The sequence below is a fragment of the Buteo buteo genome, chromosome 17 (assembly GCF_964188355.1).
Source record: "Buteo buteo chromosome 17, bButBut1.hap1.1, whole genome shotgun sequence".
Classification (NCBI taxonomy): Eukaryota; Metazoa; Chordata; class Aves; order Accipitriformes; family Accipitridae; genus Buteo; species Buteo buteo.
Window position 1 is genome coordinate 11284598 of NC_134187.1, and position 16179 is coordinate 11300776.

The following is a 16179-nucleotide window of genomic DNA, read 5'->3' on the forward strand; positions in this document are numbered from 1 at the left end:
GTCGATATTCCTGGCACTGCCCTGGCCTGATGAGCAATGGGAAGATTGAGTTTACAAGAGAGGTCCTGTGAATTTACTGGAAATTTGTCAACAATGGGTCAATCTCCTCGAAGATGTTTCTCCTTCTTATACTTCCTGATGGAACAGGGAGGTACTACTCTCATTATATTTCTGAGGAAATAAAAACCTGCACAGATAGAGATACCCAAAGTCATATTGAAAAGGGGAGGCTGAGACAGTAAATAAAATCTTGCCTCCAAAGTTCCAGACTTGGAACATGATCTATATTGGTCCTTCCAATAAAATGCAGATCACAAAAAAATAGGATGCATCTGTCTTTTCATACATTAGACAATAAATATGACAATGTTTACAGTCTTGTGTTAGTAGAAGGAAAAAATTAACTGTCTTGGCATTTCTTACCCAGAGAAAGTTGTGAAGTTTCCATTACTGGAGATCTTAGCAAGTACCATAGATATAGAAGACCGCTTTGGGCAGAGGTGTGCATTAGATGGCTACCTGAAGTGTCTTTGAGCTGTATGATTCTATAATTGCATTTAGCTGAAGTACATTCCTGTTACTGCAAAATGTGACTGAAGCCATATTACTGCATCAAAAGTTGTTTGCACACTGGGGTGAAGGCTGGTTTATAGTCTCAGTCTTCAGGTCCAAGAACAGCAGTTACTCTGGGGAGAAGACAGAGTTTTCTGGGGAAATTAACTAGATTGTGGAATTAATGACCTTTATCAGCACTCTTTGATCCAGTTAAACTTTTCCAAAGACAAGACCTAATATTAGGCTCATTAAGAATAATAGATACTACCAATGTGTTTCACACCTTCTCTGCATAAAGAAAACTCATTATATATTCCTAAATATTCTGCAATTTGTTTTCAATATCCCACCTTCATGAAAAAAATCTCTTAATCTTGAGTAATGTCAAAGATCAAAAGCATCCTTATGAAAGCAGACTAAGAATTTTCCAACTTGCTATTTTTGTTCTACTGGAAAATGCTGATTTATCAAAATGAAAACTGGTGTCCATAAACATAGCCATTTTCAAGAAACGTTCTTTGAAAGTTTTTTCACATTAAGAAAATCTTAATGGCTCAGGACCAGGCTATTCCCATGTGTAGCAAGTCGAACCACCCAGGAAAATGACCGGCCTGGCTGAAGGGGGAGCTTTTGCTAGAAGCCAAGAAAAAAAAGAGAGTTTATCATCTCTGGAGGAAAGGGCAGGCAACTTGGGACGAGTACAGGGATCTTGTTAGATAATACAGAGAGAAAATTAGAAAGGCAAAAGCTCAGCTAGAACTAAATCTGGCCACTATTGTAAGGGACAACAAAAAATGTTTTTACAAATATGTTAACAGTAAAAAGAATCCCAAGGAGAATATCTATCCTTTAATGGATACAGAAGGGAATGTAGCAACCAGAGATGAGGAAATAGTGTGGCCAGCAGGAGCAGGGAGGTGATTGTTCCCCTGTACTCGGCACTGGTGAGGCTGCACCTCGAGTACTGTGTTCAGTTTTGGGCCCCTCACTACAAGAAAGACATTGAGGTACTGGAGCGTGTCCAGAGAAGGGCAACGAAGCTGGTGAAGGGTCCAGAGCACAAGTCTTACGAGGAGCGGCTAAGGGAACTGGGGTTGTTTAGTCTAGAGAAGAGGAGGCTGAGGGGAGACCTGATCGCTCTCTACAACTGTCTGAAGGGGGGTTGTAGTGAGGTGGGTGTTGGTGTCTTCTGTCAGGTGGTTGGAGATAGGACAAGAGGAAATGGCCTCAAGTTGAGGCAAGGGAGATTTAGGTTAGATATTAGGAAAAAAATTTTTACTGAGAGGGTTGTCAGACACTGGAATAGGCTGCCCAGGGAAGCGGTTGAGTCACCATCCCTGGAGGTATTCAAAAAGCGAGTAGATAGGGTACTTCAGGACATGGTTTAGTGGGCATGGTTGATGGTTGGACTCGATGATCTTGAAGGTCTTTTCCAACCTAAATGATTCTATGATTCTATGATTCTATGAATTTCTTATCCTTAGGAACCTAACAATTAATGTGAAGTAAATAGCTCTCTCATGATGAGCCTGAAGGATATGGGGAAATCCATGCTCCACGTAATTCACATAGGAAATTTTATTCTACCAGAAACTGATGAAAAATTATCTTAATTACATAAACTTTAAGAGTCTGACTACATCCTGCAGCAGGCAGAAAAACTTCTGATATGTTAACATTTGTCCTGTTTGATAGAATAATTTTCTTTCCTGATTTATGCCAAACTGATTAGTATTTTTTGTGAGGTTTATAGAAAATTCAGCAACTGTTTTCCTTTTAATCAACATTTAATCAAATTTTAAAATCAAAGACTGCAAACTCTGACAGTAACGCTTTTATTTGCATTAAAGGTCCTTTTCTCACCTGCCTCCACCGTTCATACTACCAGAATTTGTAAGTACTCCCAACTGTAATGTTCAACATGTCATGAACCATTGCTGTTTCCTACTATGGCACTTACGCTGTCTATCATTTGAGCCAGCAAAACGTTGGAATTACTTTGACCCATAACTGTTTCCCGCTTGGGAATGATGAGCTCTTGTGTTGAAAGACCTTTCAAGCATCATCACTTATCTCATGGTGAGTTCCACCAGGTATATCAGAGAGGTTCATGGTTCATGAAATGGAGGTATTTTGACAATAAGGAGACTTACAAGTTCTGCCAGCTGTACCAACAGAAACGGTGATGTCTCTGAGCTAGCCAAACAGGACATTCACATGTAATGCCCTTTAACCATTAATGATCCAAAGGATGTACCAGGCCCATCAGTGCTAGCAAACTTGAGTTCTTTGTTAAGGACTTATAAGCTTTAATGGCACACTTCACATTCCATTTCCGTAAGACTATGTGAGGCACAGATGGGACTCCAAATGATCTTCACCACTGCCTGATTGGAAACAAATACGGTAGATTTAACAGGAAGAAGCCCCTCCCTTGCCTTTATAATGTGTTTCCTCTAGCAGTATTGTTATGGCTACTTCTATTTTGGTGAAGTGATTGGCTTGCAGATGCTGGTTTAATACATTTTTTCTGCTTTGTGCTGCAAATAATTGGAATGTAACTCATTCAGATTTTAAAAACTCTGAACAAAGCATGGTACTTAGCTTCAGTCTTGTATTTGCCTTTACACAACAATTGCACCTTCCTTGCTATAGCATCACTTAAGGTTTCTGAGCACAGGCAAAGTTCAGCTATCATCAGACAGAGAGGCAGTAAGGGAGCAGGAGCTGTACACCTATAGTAAGAACAAGTCTGCTCAAATGAGGTAGTGATTAATGGGCAGTTTGAAGTCATTTGCCTATATTCACCTCCTCAGTTTCATTTGTGCTGCTGAGATCTGTAGTTGCAACTGAGATTGTGTCAACAATTGCTTTTCAGGTGTTTTAGTTTAAACGTTTTGTTTTTTCATCTTGGCTTTCATCAGAAATGAAAGCTGTCAAGCCACAGTAGATAACTGATTATTCACCATCCTATTCAAACCAAAGATGCCTTTCTTTTTATCTTTGAAAGATCTGTATCCTCAATCAAAAATTAAAGTTTGTTGAATTCCAAATATTGTCTCAAAATGAAACACATAGGGTTTGGATTTTTGGGGGAGGTGGATATGCACTAAGAAAAAATTTAAAATATTTTTTAATGTTTTGCTAAATGCTTTTTCAGTAGAAACTCTTCTTAAATTCATATTGGCTAAGTGAACATTGTGGCCAGTCCTCAGCTCCATTTTTCAATCATATTAATTAACTATTCTCTTAAATTAATTTTTATCACTATTATTATTATTATTAGTAGTAGTAGTAGTATTTGGAAATACTAGGCCTCCTTCTATTCCTCAAGGTTTTCTGTTCTGGATCACTGAGTTGTCAACCCTCATGCAATGTTTTTAGCACTTTTTCCTCCAGACTGCCCAAACCTCACTGACCAGCGCAAAGGGTATTGTCTGATTCTCTGGTCAGATGTATGTCTTTTTTTTTTATTATATGTACTTTTGATTGGTCTGTAAATGACCACAATGACTCTTGAAGTAGAGTAGCTTCTTGCATTTTCCTCTCCAATCAGCTGAGATGAATAAATATGTGTTAGCATTTCTTTTTCACAAAGGTCTCTTCCTCCCCTACTCTTCCTTCATGCCTCTATACAGTTTCCTACCCTATATTGCTGTACTCTCTGTGAATATACTCATTTAGCTACCCATACTGTCAGTGGAGGTTTTGCTACTGAGAAGAAAAACAGCCTTATCACAGGTAACTTCACTAAACATTTTTTAAGGATTCATCTGGAGTTCATTAGGTGAAAGGAACTATATCAAGTAATTTTCTTTCTCTCAGAACTGAGCCTGAATGAACTTGTTTATTCGTGGATAGCAAGAATAGATTGTTGAATTGGGTGTCTCAAATGGGAACGTTGAGATGACCTGCTCATCAAGGTGGACTTTATCCTCATCATGAATATGCCAGGAGGCAACATTTTAAGCTATAGTCCAGACATTATTGAACGCTTCTATTTTTGTGAACAACAACTGAGGTCTAATAATGAGACTCTTTTTTTTTATTGAGTTAAATAAAGAACTCTGAAACATCTGTATACCAGAACAAAGAACAAGTGCATTACAGATAGGAAAAATAATGGGAGCATATTCAGCAGATGAGGCATTACAGACATTATGGACTCTGTTAATGTTGTATATCCCTGTGTAGGCATCAGGATAAAGTATTCTTCAAGGTGTGGGGAATCTTAAGAAAAACAAGACAGCCCAGAGGATCTCGTAGGTCCCTTCTGGCTCTACACTTTCTGAATATCAGGGTATAATAACTTTGTTCCCAAGGTTCAAGGAACAAATTGTTCCTTCCTCTTTAAATGTGGCTGCTGGAGTCAAAGGGACACCTGTGAGCTTACCTGTGGGTAAGAGTGTGACTGAAAGAAAGTCAGTTATTCACTTCAGATAATTAGTTTTTGAGTTATGTAGAAATGATCTAAGATGAAGCATCAAGAATATATGGCAGCAATCTTCAGTAATGCGCTGCCCAGTAGTCAACGTTCTCTTAGGTTCTTACAAGGTTTGCAGTTTATGAAAAACAGTTAAGTGTTTCTGTTACACATTTTGGTTGCCATGTTAACTTGGCTTCCATCGAACTGCAACAAACCCAAAACACCTCCTTACATACTTGCTTTATGACATTTTATTAGAATGCCAATATAACAGTTTTATAGTAAATGTAGGATATGGCAGGAGACTAAAATAACACCATATTCTCTGAACACTTTAATCTAGGTTTAATAATTTTAAGGTTTTTAGACATTTGTAACTTAACCTGTGGGCATAATCTAGTAGTAACAGTGCTTGAGAGAAGTTATGAGCACTGCACTCTGAGATTACAGTGGCTCAAATAACATAGTGGTTCCAAGGGAAACTAAATCTTTTTAAAACCCCTCAAACATCAGTTTAAACTGTTAACTTTAATTTTATTTTAAATTCATGTTAGAGTAATTGCATCAAGCTGGGATTATGTGTGTTCTCTGATTCTGTCTTACAGCACTTCTGCCTCTTTTAACCATTTCCTCTATGGGTGATTCTTACTTGTTGCTTATTAATGGAGGTTTCTCCCTCAAAGGGTGTATTTAGTTAAAATGATACCTTACCAATGAGAGCTTTGCTGGAGCATTACTGGCAGCACATGTAATTTATGTATTGTGAAGGGAAGGGTGTAATGCTTAGTGTATGCAAGGGTAATTTTTTTTTTTGCAGAGGATTTGTTAATGAAAAAATAAGCCTTCTGTATCAGAAGAGGAGAAGATTTCCATTATTACAGAAATATACTTTTCTCTCTTATACAGGAGAAGATTGCTACTTTTTCTTGATTTGGATACATCTTCTTCTCAAACACCCAGCAAGAATGGAAAAAGCAGCAATTTTTACAAGTTTTGCATGTCAATGTGTGTCCATGTTGTGGTGCTTAACATGACACACCTCACAGGAGTCCAAGATGTCAAAATTGTTGAGTAAGCACCTCTGAAAATCACACATCCCATTTAGCCAAAATATTTGTAGCTCGGGGGAACTAGAATTGTTCTGAGAATTCCTATAGACCTCAAAATAATCTTAGGAAAAAAAACCCTAAACTTTATTACCTTTGTTTTACAGCAGAGGAAACTAAGAGACAGAAAGGTTAAAGCCAAAAATGTCACAGAAGGAGTCAACAGAGAATGTGGCTTCTTGTTTGTTTTGAGAAAAACTCTAAAGAGGTTGAGGAGCCTACAGCAAGAGAAACAAGAAAGAAGCTTTATATATCCTTATATATATGCTTTTGTCTAGTGAGTTTAGTCATAACTGCCCCCCTGCTTAACAAAGACATTTTCTAAATGGGCAGAGCCTTAAGGCCAAGAAAGACTTCTTTCAACAAATGAAGTCAGTGTACTTTACTTGTGTTAGCAGAAGAGGAGATAACACCAGGGAAATCTAAGTCTCTGGAGAATTAAGATAGGGCAAACAGCAAACACCAGTACCATGGTCCAGCACTGAGGATGCTGTTTGTATAGGAAGTGCTTAGTTAATTTTTTGTCCAATTTTTCCACCCTGTCTAAACAACTTTAATTCAACTTGATTTTACTCAGAGAAGAATTAGTATATGACACATATCCTTCAAAAAACCAGTATAAAATACTGCTAGTGAACAGCTGGGAAGATAGACAGGTGCCTGGAAGAAATTTTTCAAATATCACAGTCTGGCTTTTAAAGGAACCTGAACATGATTTGGACTTCCTTCAGTCCCAAATTCATGTACATGTTTACAATTAATTTAGTGCCTTGCACATAGAAGTTTGATACTTTAGATTCCTTATGCCTTACAGCTTTTAAGTGTTTTCCTCAGCTGCTGAGCTAAGATAATAAAGGATATGTCATAAAGGCAAATGCATTGATCCTCCATGGGTCCTGTGTCTCAGTACTGATGGGTTTTGTTATGACTTAGTTTTTGATATTTCCTAAGTGGTATTTCTTCTACTTAATGTTGGATATCAAGCACTGTACCACCTTAACCGTAAGTAATTTGCCTTTCTGTGGAACCCTTAGCCCCAGAAAAAAATACCCGGTGACCCTATACATAAGTAAGTGACTAAGAAAACACTGCCTTCTCTGTATAATTGCCTGGACTAATGGAAAAAAATTTAAAGGAAAACAAAAATCTAAGAAGAGGTTGGTTTCTCCTTCCATCCTATTGGGGTGTTATAGCCTTTCTCCATACCACAACACCAATCTGAGACTTCTCAGAAGCTTGCTCCAAATGAGAGTTGTCATTTCAAAGACAAGAATGGGCTGCTCTGCTGAGGAAGGGGATAAAGGGAAATGGACACAAAAGAGAGTGAAAAGAAAAGCCCTGATGGCTGGGCTCTGCCATAAACAAAGTAGGTAGAGTGAACACTGGGGTTTTATCAGCTTCCAGCCTTCAGCTGCTGCCCTACACCATCTGTAGTTTAAGTCAACCTCTGGCTTTATGACTGAACACTCACCTGAAGTTATGTGCCTAGCCCAGATTGTGCCTTTCTCACAAGGAATAACCCAGTGCTATTACCATCAGCAGGGCAGAGATTAAACCAGTCATTTGATGTACGAGAGCCCCATATATCCTCGTCTTCCTGATTTACAACAGGAATCTGAAAAAAGTATTTCACTCCAGGGAGGAGGCACCTTTGCTCTCTAGGTGAATGTGGGCTGAGGCTCTCTCTCTAGCTTGCTTGATTAAAAGTTCTGGTTTGGGTTGTAACCTGTATATTAACTTGAAAAAGATGGGCTCTAGACCCTCCTCCAAAAAATATTTATTAAAGAATGGCTGGGAGCTGTGTATGTGTGCAGAAGACACATTTTACTGACATTGTATGTGTGCAAACACGGACATATTTTACTGACAAAAACCTGGATGTCTCCAGGATTCATCCAAGCAGGCGCCTTGGAGTTACAGCTGGATTTAGGTGTCTAAAGTGGCAGTTAGACACCTAACTGTTTTTCTGGATTATTCATCACTTTTTTCCCTCCTAGTTTCTCTTTGAATTTCCCCTCTTACTGGAAATCTGTATGTTACAAATAAGCATATCCCCAGCAGCTGGAAGTACGTTAAAGAATACCCACCCTGCAGTATTTCAGGTCTTAATAAAGCCGCTGACCCAAGAAAAAGAAACCTATAAACTTTAGTGCTGGCAGGTGAAGAGCTTTTCACTGAACCTGTCTTCTTAGATCACAGATTTTGGCTATGCTGTGTTTATACGCTCCTCAGCCATGATACAATATATGTGTATGGGCCACTCTCTATTCCAGGTCCTGTCCAACCAGGCCACAAGAGAAAAGGATCACGATTTGTCTCCACACCCCTCAGCCCTGGTGGGTATGCTAATTTCTGTCCAAACAGCCTAAAACACACAAAACCCCTCTTCTCTTTAGCACATGCACAGTTGTGTGGGGAGCTACTCCCCTGCCTGATGGAGAGAATTCACCTTGTAAAGACTTTTACTGTAAAATTTGGTTATGGAATCTCTGCACAAACTCCCCCTTTAATTACCTTTGATTCTGCTTCCATCACAGACAGTTTCCTCAGCATGTCCACAGTTTCTTCACTGCCTTAGCAGAAACCCTCTGCCAAAGATAGCCCACTGAAGGCAAAAGGTAGGAAACAAAATAGCTGTTGTGGGATAGTGAGTGTGTCAGTGCAAAGAGCAAAAGGAGCAGAACAAAGAACAAAACGAACAGAAGCCTGAACAGCCCTAGAATTGAGGACAGAGAAGCTTTTCCTTCTTGTTCCTGCAGCAAGACTGAGACTCAGACTGACTGTGTCTGCTTAAGTCCCAGCTAAAGATTCTGGGTTTCAGAGAATGATTCCAGCTCTATTAATGCCCAGAAACATGTAAAATCAATTTTTTGACTTTGGAGTGCTTCTGTAGGTAACCAAGATATACACAGTATCCTAAATAGGACAACTGAGTGGTGAGTCCAGCCTGAGCCCTGTTGACCTATAGAAATAATGTTTAGGACCTGAAGGGGGAGATAATCTGAGCATACTTATGCTCAATGCTCAACCACTTTTCTTAAAAAAGAGGTGGGAACTAGGCAAACATCTTCTATTATATTGCTTGTGGCTGGGACACTGGTTCAGACCCACCCCACCTTGAAGAAGTTTGAACCTTTTTCTCCCACCCTGTGTGAAAGTACCCCAAGTATTAGGCTGCCAATGAAAGAAGGCAATGTGTGTTGTTTTTTTGTCCACACACACATACATGCACGTGCGCACACACACATGCAAACACCCAAGTTTATCTCTGTGCATCTGCAAATGGTGCTTGGTCATGAAAACATGTGTTAGGACCATTCCCTGAGAACTGTGGAAATCCCTCCTTTTGGTCCTTTTTTCTAACACTTGTAAGAAATATTATCCTTTGACCTTAAAGGGGACTAAACACAGCCCCTAAGTGAATGGCATGGTACCAGGATGGTGCCTCATATGCTGGGAGATATGTACACTCAATGCAGGGCTAGTGAAAGTAAGTGTAGCCCATGGCTCAGCTCCAAACCTCAGCCATGGCTACAACCAGTCTATCCATTCAGGCTGGTCCCACCTGCCATGAACACAGCAAGAGATTCGCCCTCCCTCTGACCCCTTGTTTCCTTCCTTGTGATGTGGTGGTGGCAAAACTCATGTTTCCACTACTTTGGTAATGTGAGAAACACCTAATCCTACAGCAGGTATTAGGAGGCAGGGCTTAATATCTCATATCAAGAGAGCCTCTAATTCCATCCCTCCGTGAAATATGTACCTGCTTAAAAGGCAACTGTATAATCAATGAACAGATGGCACAGGAAGGAAATTGGGCTTGGACATCTTTTCTTCGTGGCTATGAGAGCTGGTAAAGAAGGTTAGCCAGAGCCATTTGTCCTCCCATCCCTAACACATACCCCTTTCGAGGATGAACTCTGCACTTTCTGCCCTTATACTGATTAGTTCTGTTTTCATGATGAATGAATGATGGTGGTGATTCTTGCCAAAAAGAAAACCCCTTCAAATGATTAATCTTTAATAAAACTTAAAAGGCTCAAGCATGTTCAAGTGTTATTTGGAAAAATATGGTTAACAGAAGTCATCGAGTCGTAATGTCACCTTCACTTAACTAAACATAAAATCAGCAGATTTGGTGGGTTCAGGCCAAGTCTTACCAGACAGGACTGTGCATTGCAAAGGCTACACCCTACCCACTGGTATTACTTGGCAAGGCTTGCTGGAAGCATCAACAGAGAAAACATAGATTGACTGAGGGGAGGATAGGGCTATCTTTTTTACCACCTTGTATCCTGAAGGCCACAAGCAATATGAGAAAGTGATTGTGTGCCAAATATAGCAGGAGTGTATTTGTGTGCAGCAGATGCTAAAGGAATAGGGTCTAAAACAGGTTAGATGAATAACTCTGCAATTGCCTGCTTCTTCCCACTGATCCCAATGCAGGCTACTCCAGAAGCAAACTTCTACACTGCAGATTTCTAGAACTGAATAAGACTGTACTCTTCCCTGTTGTTTTTCGCCCTTCCTTCTCAGAAAACAGAATTATTTCAGTTACAATTGCTAGTGATTACCAGTGATCAGTCTCTTGGTAACTCAAGTTAAAAATATACAACCAAGCAAATAGAAACTTAAAAAAATATAATCTTTTGTCTGGTTTTTTGGACCATACTAAACCCTGTACATGTATCAGAGTGGTAAAAGCTCACTGTATATCTGCAGAGACCATTGCACATGGATTTTAAATCCAATGCAATTCAATGATGACTACCCTTATAAAGTCATAGAGACTGAAGGAAATCTCCATTGCAGAAGATTGCTTTGAAGTGAACCTTCAGCCTGACAGTCAATGTCAGGCTGTGCAAATGATGCAAAAATAATATCTGAGAAGAAGGATTCAGCTAAAAATTCGTACTCATTTTTGTCATATTATTCCGTAAGAGTGTTTTGGAGAATGAAATTCTATTTTCATAGAAGTCTGAGGAATGTAGGGGTGCTGTAAAATGCCTACAGCTTACATGCCCATGCTGAGCTCTAACACAATGTATTGAGTCAAAGTAGAACAATAATATGTGATCAGAAAGTTAACGAACGTGTGAAAATACAAAGCAGTCTCCATTGCAAGCGGCTTGCAAGCATTCCATTCCAGACAAAAAATGTAATAAGCCATCCATCAAATAATTTAAAATAAAGCCAGATTAGGAAGTGCTTCAATTAAGAATCCATAAGTAAATGTCATGAAGTGTGACATATAAGAGTTTTATCTGATCTGAAAAGTTAAACTCAGTCAATTATTCCCCAGCACCTCCTCTGTATTTAGCAATACACTAGTTCGCAACAGCAACACAGCTAATTCCAGCAACAGTTGACTTAAACATTGGCTTTAAAAATCTAAAGAATGCAAGTAAGAACAAAAAAGTACAGATTCATTCTTTATTAAAAAAAACCAAACCGAACAAACCCCAAAACACCACTAAACCCTTTGCTGCAGAAAAAAGAAATACAATGGGAAGATCTTTGACAATGACAAAAAAGGTGAAAAGGATGCTATAGTCCTGTAAGACAGGAAGCCAGGATTGTATGGTCACTGGAATGCAATACTGTTAGTTCCTGTGAGAAGTAGATGGAAAATATCTAAACTCAACCACAGCTACAAACATCTGGATGCTCAGCTGCCCTGTTGGCTGAGAGGAAGCAGGTGCAGTTGTCCTCTTGGTTTGAATTAGCCTCACACTGTTCAAGGTAGATGTTACTGGAAGAGGCTAATGGCCCCCAGATGGAAACATGACCAGTCCCAACACAGTGGACAGGACTGTCTGGATTTCAATGGAAGAAATGGAGCTTGGGTATGGTCAGCCACAATAAGGATCTCATCTTTGAAGATCATAACCTTTTCCATACTCTCTTTCCTCAATAGACCCTCTCCCTTGAGCCAAGCAGAGGGAGATGAGAGCCTCAAGAAGATCTCTGTTAAGAGGAGAGAGACTCAGCTGGCCTGTGCACAGCAAGCCTTCAAGTACTGAGGTGTGCACTGACAGGATGTATGTGTTCAGAAAGCAGATTTGTAACCAAAAGCATTGTTTAGGTCAACTGACTTGGAAAAAAATAGCTAAACTGTACAACTGTCTGGTTTGCGAATAGCACAGTCTTACCCCAAAGGGGGCTAGATTTCAGATGGTGTATGTAAATCAAGCCTGTTTGTATGGATGAGTGTGACTGTACATGCAAGCACTACATACCTTGTCTTGGGTACCAAGTACCTTTGGCACTTAAATTGCTGTAGAAGCCACGATTAAGACCTCATCTGTATCATTTGCCTATGTACGAATTCAAAATGAAACAGATACAGAGAAGGTTCATCAAAGGGAAGCTGGACATGAAGCATCCATCATCCTGAACGGGGTTTGTTTAACTTAGGATACAAAAGCCAAGGGAGATGAATACCAAGGAAGAGAAACAGTTTAAATTAGCATAAGAACACATGGGTATAATAAACTGTCCATGAGATGTAAGATGTGGGATGTTAGAGTCTGAAATGGCTTTCTAGTAGGGATAAATAAACAAACAAACCCCCAGAATAATTCTCAGTAGCTTTACAAATGGCGCATAAGAAATTAATGAGAAGACAATACAAAACCGGATGCCCAGAGAACAGAGGACCAAATTGCCTTGACTCAGAAAAACTGTTCAAGTTCAGTTTCTAGCCCTAGTTAATTCCTGTAACTGTAGGTCTTAGTTGTACCTTTAAGTCATTTTCCTTCCCTAAGAATTATGCTAAGAGTCACGATTCAAAAGGCAACCTCTGCAACTTCCAAAGAACACCAAGAAATGTAAGCATAGACCTCTCTCTTGGATAACTATCCACAGGTGAGAAAAGCAGTATTACCTGATTCCAGCTTTGCCCTTCTTCTTTGGGAGGGGATAGTAATGATCACAGGGTAGTAACTAACCAGAAGAAGTCGTAATGTCTGACCAGAGAACAGCTGTTAGCGAGGAGGTAAAGTTCAATATTGAGGCTTCCTAGCTCTAAGACATACATAACGTCTTCAGCTGGTTCAGTTAGGAATTCTTTTCCATCAGAGTCAGAAAGAGTAGAGAAAGTTATCTGGGATAGTCACTAGCTTAATTTTGGATATACTCAGATGAGATACAAGATGCCCTTACTCACATCTTCCATCTTATTCTGTCAGAATTTATCTAAAGCTTTCTTGACCAATCACAAATGTCCTAGCGCCTATGTTACTGTTTATTCTTGGCTTGCTTTCTCTAGCATTTGAATGTAGATGGGATGAAGATATGGATAGGTTACCTCCAGGATATGAGCTTACAGCAGCTGCTGTTTCTGCTGTTTTGTAGCTCTGCTTCAGCATATTACTCTCCTTGTGCTCCATGACATACATGGGTAAACTGCAAGTAAAAGCATGAAAGGTAGAAATCAAAGTTAAGTTTTTTCTATACAGCAAGTTAAAGCATGCATGTAAGTAATGGCTGCAGAGCAACTGGTCAACATAGGACAACCTAGCTTGTGCCACAGTAACTGATTTCTGTGTCCTATCTTCTCATCCACTTGAATTCTGATACACTTGAATTCAGGGCTCTGCTGGAGTCTGTTTGATCAAATGTGGGAGGACATTAAAATCATAGCCAGCCAGCAGTGCCAGCAATCCCTGTTCTCTGGGCACCACTACCACCTGCTCGAAAGACAGATTACTATATTCAGTTTGACATGAGAACTCTGCTTTTCCTCAGCTCCTTTCCCTCATTCATTTACGCTTGAAGTCAGAAATCCATGTCTTTGGTCCTGCCCTAAATCTGCCCCCCAAAGAGATGCTAGCAGTTTAGCAGCTTACTGCTGCTTTATGTGAGCAAGGTTTTGTGAAAACATATACAATTGAGGAAGTAATTTTGGCAAACTGACAGTTCCAGACAAATGCTCCCCAAATTGCTTAAAAATTGCATTGTGACTAAACCAGGACAGAATATAACGGTAGCTGAGACAAGGCCAAGTCAAAGAAAATGCAGGCTGCTAGCAGCTATTTACCCCTCTGTGAAATATGATATCTAATATTTTTCTCTACATAATCCTGGCAGTTAGGTTGAGTGTTTTTACCTACCTTTTACAGATGGATATACCAGAGCAGAGAATTAATCAAGTGATTTGAACAAAACCATAGATGAGTTTGGTAGAAGCCATTGACCTTCATCCATAGCCCCTTTTGGTCCTTTCTTGAGTAGAGAAGCATGTTTTTAGTGCTCACATTCACCATTACACTGGTGACATCCTCTCCTTAGCAGCTTCAATTGCATTTGTTTATTCTGCTGGTGTTCTCTGATCATTCCTATTACCACAAACTGAGCAGAAATTGTCATTTTGAGGTTCGCCTTTTTGTTAGACTACTTTCCCATTATTTTCTAAAAGAACTCACAGTAACCTCTTTTAATTCTTTTGGCTCTTCTAGATAATATTTCCATTTTGGCTTCTCAGTGTTATGCTTACATTTTATGATATATACATCCTTTTTTTTTAATTCTTCCACTATTCCTGCAAAATTTTTTTGAACTTCAGTACCTTTGTCAGTTTTGTGATGTAGAGTATTGTACTGAAATTCAAATGTAATGTAAATCTGAAGAAAGGTTTTATAATAGTCTCTCATGTTTCTCTATTGCTCTCTTCCATTTTGGAGAACTATCCATGTTTTCCTTTCCTTCACTGCTTTGTTGGCTGTATGGACAGATGAATTCCTATACCTTGCTACACCCTGGCCTCACACAGGAGTGCTGCCTCCTTTCATGGGACACTTGGTCACTGAGTCTGGATGAACTCAGCCTTCACTGCCTTCTGCCTTGCTGAGTACAGAATCTGCTGGCTGTGAAGCTTTTTTCTGCAGCTTATGCATTCACAGTCCCCACCAAGAAATTGTAAATTTTAGCTCTGAAGAATGTACACGTTGTGTTTTGGGTTATTGTGTGATGGTCTACCCAAAGCGGATTGGAATCAATGGGATCTGTCATCTAGTTTAGCTGACTGTAGTGCAGACACTAAGAAAAAAAGGCAACATTATGTACCTGATTTACTTAATTGACTAAAAAATCTCTGTTATCTCTACTAAATAGTCTAGTGTTGCCTACCAAAGTGTCTACATGCAAAAAGGTAGGTCGTAATATGGTGAGCTTTAACATTGAGAGGTGTTTCCTTTCCCATTACAGGAATGAGAACTATTTCTACTGAGATGTCAAAATCTCCAGTTACTGTTTGGTAACAGTAAATAAAAGTAGTAACAGCAAATAAAAGACTCTGTGGCAACACAAATATCACAAAAGAAACCACAAAGATTCCTGCTATAATCATAAGGGAAAGAAAGAGGATATATACATTTTAAAATAGCATTTAACAAAACTCACCCATACAAAAACATTTAAGCCTCGAGAGACTATTATTCATGTTGAAATATTTGATGAGCGTTATTTTCAAACGCCAGTGCAAAACAGTGTCACACAGAGATTTCCAGATGAAAATTATATTTTCCTTTAAGGCAGAAGCTCCCCAAATGCATGTTTTAACTGGAGAGAAACCGTGAACTGGGGACGATTTCAGCTGCTGCAAACGGAGAAAAAACTGCCTTGAGCGCAGGGGGGTTGGAGCAGAGCCCCGGGAGGGGACTGGCCAGCAGGTGGCGAGTTTTCTTCAGAATTGCACTTTCAAGAAAAAATTTTTATGGTCCCGTCTGTTCAATAATGCCCTGACTGTATTATTCCTAGTTTTACATACAAAAGCCTATCTCAAAATAACCTTAAGGTTCTGACCCCAAACCACAAATAGCAGGAAGTTCTCAGTTAGGGTTGAAACTCTGTCAGTGCTTAACCTTCCCCTTGGGCCGAGGTATTACAGCATATTTGGTAGTTAGGATCACCTGATGGCACAAAGCCCCCCCTGTTAGATGACCTTTATCTCTAACACTTCAGCATAGCTGTGTATGATAGCAAATTGTCTTTCCAACTTGACTCTTAACTTCCTTTGCTTTTGTGACTTTTAGCTGATCCCCCGGCTTTATTTCCATGTAGTTTCAGTGGGAATTTATATCCTTTTTGAAA